This window comes from Aquarana catesbeiana, linkage group LG03 (genome assembly GCF_042186555.1).
Source record: "Aquarana catesbeiana isolate 2022-GZ linkage group LG03, ASM4218655v1, whole genome shotgun sequence".
NCBI classification, from domain to species: domain Eukaryota; kingdom Metazoa; phylum Chordata; class Amphibia; order Anura; family Ranidae; genus Aquarana; species Aquarana catesbeiana.
The window spans coordinates 568,368,291-568,372,061 of record NC_133326.1 but is presented as its reverse complement, the minus strand read 5'-3'; positions in this window follow the sequence as shown (position 1 = coordinate 568,372,061).

The window sequence follows — 3,771 nt, the reverse complement described above, 5'->3', positions numbered from 1 at the left end:
TCGGCTGTCACAGCTTGCAGCTTCATAGGCGGCTGCTTATTGTGCATGCGCGAGCCACCCTGCATTGTTTGATTGGTCCCGCAGCATTCTGGGATCTGTGACATGTCCCAGAAGACTGCGGGAGAAGGAGGGCAGCGGAACTTCCTCTTAGATAGTCTTGGCAATCTGACCAGAAGTGGGGGAGCGAGCACCTGTCAAAACCAGGTAGGCACTCCCCCTTAAAAAATAAAAAAAAAGATAATGCCCCAAATGTTAGGGGAAAAGGAAGAGTGAATGTTCCCCTTTTGCCTGAAGTTCCGCTTTAAGTAACACATCAAATATTGTCCCTCCCCCAAACCTTTACAGGAAAGTAAAAGAAGAACACCTACACAGGTTGAGCTGGACGGACCATTGTCTTTATTGTCTTTACCTTACCTCCTATATAACTATGTAAGAAGCAGCAGACTGATGGGCTCATCTCCCTGTCACTCTGCTCTCTCCTCCTCCTATCAGCATGCTCCTTGCACTGCAGTACAGCTGACTGGCTTTTTGTGCTGCTTCTTTCTCTCTCATCTCATTTAAGGGTGTATTGATAATTATGGAGCTGCATCAATTGTTTCTTTTAAATTTGTCTAGAGTTCAGCTTTAAAGTTTACATTTTTTAGCAATGACTAAGCACAGGTGTGTGAAACGCGTTTTGCTGAAGCCACAGGAGATGTGTGTGCAGGCTGTGTCCTCGTTTTTTTAATGGATCTGAAATAAAACTACCTTTTTTTTTTGCTGGTTAGTGCCGCCATTCTCCTTTTTTTCTCCAGCTTTAAAGTGCTTGTAAACCTCAGTCATGAAATCTGAGCAAAGCTCATACAGTATATCTGCAGTTTCTCTCTGGTGCTTCGTTCCTCTGTTATCAGCATGAGTCACTTCTGAGAACATGAGATAAAATTTGTGTTGGGAGGGAGAGCCCAGAATGAGCCTGTCTATTCAGAACACAGTACTTCTGCTGTGTGGAAGGGGGGGGGGGAGTTGTTTTCCTCCAATCAGCTCTCACACTGTTGCTGCAGTCTCTCCACCCCCTCCTCTGTGCTCCTGATAGATGAAGAAAGAATTTTAACACAATCTGCACTTTTGAAGGGGTGAAGGGAAGTGAAGGCTGCAGATAAACAAGTAAAACGTATGTAGGAGGATTTGTGTCATCCCTGTGTATCATCTGAGGCTGTTCACCTCACTGGGTATATGTGAGGGTTTACATCCACAAAGCCAATGTTGTGTCAGTTCTAGTATTATGATTGGTATACAGCTGTATTCTTCATCCTTATGTAACTCTTCTCATGTTTTTCAGGCACTATGTGATGACATTTTATGGCGATCATGTCAGAGCCCCTCAGACTGTGAAGGATGCCTGGGCTTATTCACATGTAACTTGTCCCAAGGAGCGTGCTACTTCAAGGGTGTTTCCAGCAATACAGGTTGGTGATAATCATGTCTGCAAAGGTTTTTTTCGGATCTTATGGATTTCAGGACCCGCAGACCATTTTCACCAGTAAACGAAGGAGGCAGATACAGAAGGGTGTGACTTTCATATTCTCTTTTTCTTCATTTGTAGGTAACTTCTACCAAAGTCTGGGAGGAGATCAGAAAGATGACGTGGGCCCAAGATAAACCGGGAGAACAGAGGCTTCTGGGAAATGTTAGGAGATAAAGGGCATAGGGGAAGACCTAAAAAGAACTGCTCCTGCCAATGCTGTTACCTACGTTAGTTTTGAGTTGTGAGAAATGTCTAATTAATCTGAGTATGTTTTGGTCATATGTATGATGTGCAATTAGCATTTGTGTAAAATTAAACTATGTATGTATATAAAGAATATTGTTTTAGTTTTGGAAAGAATAAGAAATGTTTTAAACCTAGGTCAGGTATTTTTTCCTGCTGTGTCCTAGTGGGAGGATTTTTCTTCACTTCCTATCCTAGAAAAGGACTGCTGCAAGGATTTTTGCCTATACAGGCGAAGGTGCATTTTTAAAAAAATTTATTTTACATGCTGTCACCAGCATAGTGCAGTGTCACCACAGTGTACTACTCTGGGAAGGTAATCTGGATTTTTTTTACTATGATTGTTTGTACAGTGATGATCAGTGTAACAGCAATCGTTTTAACTGTCATAAATGGACTTCATTCTTGACTCATTGTTTATTATTGTGATTGGCTACAACTATCACATGGTACAGGGCCCACTGTAATTGGCCCTGTACCATGTGATCACTGCACCTGATCACAGTAGTAAGCAAGCTGTCATGAATGAAAAGCATTCATGACAGTTGTGTTTACTTGTTACTTGATTGCAGTTATTAGTCACAGAGATCACATGGTACAGGGCCAATCACAGCAGCTCGGTACCAAGCACTGTGATCCGCTGTGTCCGGTGGTAGTGATCAGATTGCACCGCTGTGCACCAGCCAGAGGACAAGCAAGGACATTCTCCAGGAACTGGAGAGCACCTGTCCGATCATATAAATACATTGGTCAGGCGAGAAGTGGTTAAGAATCAAGATCCCCCCCATTCTGGCACCCTAAGGCAGCTGCCTAAGCAGCCCTATGCTGGAGCTGTCTTTGATCCTAGAGCAGTGGTTCTCAACTCCTGTCCTCAGGGCCTACTAACAGGCCAGTTTTGCAAGATAACTGAAATACATCACAATTGATATCATTTGCTGCTCAGTGATTGCAGTATTCTAGTCTGCATCTCCCCAAGGTAATCGTTAAAATCTGGCCTGTTAGTGGGTCCTGAGGACTGGAGTTGAGAACCACTATCCTAGAGGCATAACAGGAAGTGAGGGGAAAGCTCTCCAAAGCAGGGCCAGGCTGACCCTGAGTCCAGAGGTGAGAGCCTCTCTTGTCTCCACTCTCTGGCTGTCTCCTGCAGAGAAAATACAGATCAGCCCTGCTGCCTGTTTACACTAGGAGGTCAGCAATCTCAGTGTTATTATCAGGGCTTTGTGATGGTTGTCCCTGCACTTTAACAGAAGCTCCTGATAAGCAGAACATAAAGAATAACTTTCACATGGACAGTAGAGGCCCACTGATTACACTGAGAGAACTGATCTCAGATTATATTGGGTGCTCATTAACACTGCCCTCTGAAGACCAATCTGCAGTGGGTTGCTTTTCAGAGGGTGTTTGACAGGCTGCTTGGGAGGCATTATGTTGCCTCCTCACTGGCTGTTTTAGCCTTTAAAAGGCCGCACCATTGTATCACAACATCATGCATTGCATTTAGCTGCGGTGTGGCACCATTCACTTTAATGGGTTGTGTTTAGTGACAGTAATGCTCACCGAAGGCAACAGGCAGTATCATTTTTGCTTCGCCGATGTGGTTACATTTTTAACTGTGGCCCCCACCTTTCCCCCATCCGGACAGGATAGTATATCGCCTAGGGCTGTAATTTCAGTGCTGGACCAGCTAAAATATACTCAGAAGTCCAAGCTTCAGTTTTGTCTGGAGATGCAATGCAGTGTATTTTCTTGTTACATTGTGCTTGTATGTCCTCCAAGACCTTACATATAAAGTGTCTGAAAGAAAAGTATCGGTGTTGTTCATAAAAGCCAATCAGATCCTTCCTTTCTTTTTTTTTTTAACCCCATTAGAAAAACAATAGCTGGAATCTAGCTGGACAGTTTTTTTTTTTTTTATTGCAGCCTAATGTTAAAAAATAAATGTTTTTTTTTAACCAATAATTATATTGTAAATTATTTGTTTTGTTTGTACTTTATATACAAATAATTTTTTATTGAATTAAGAG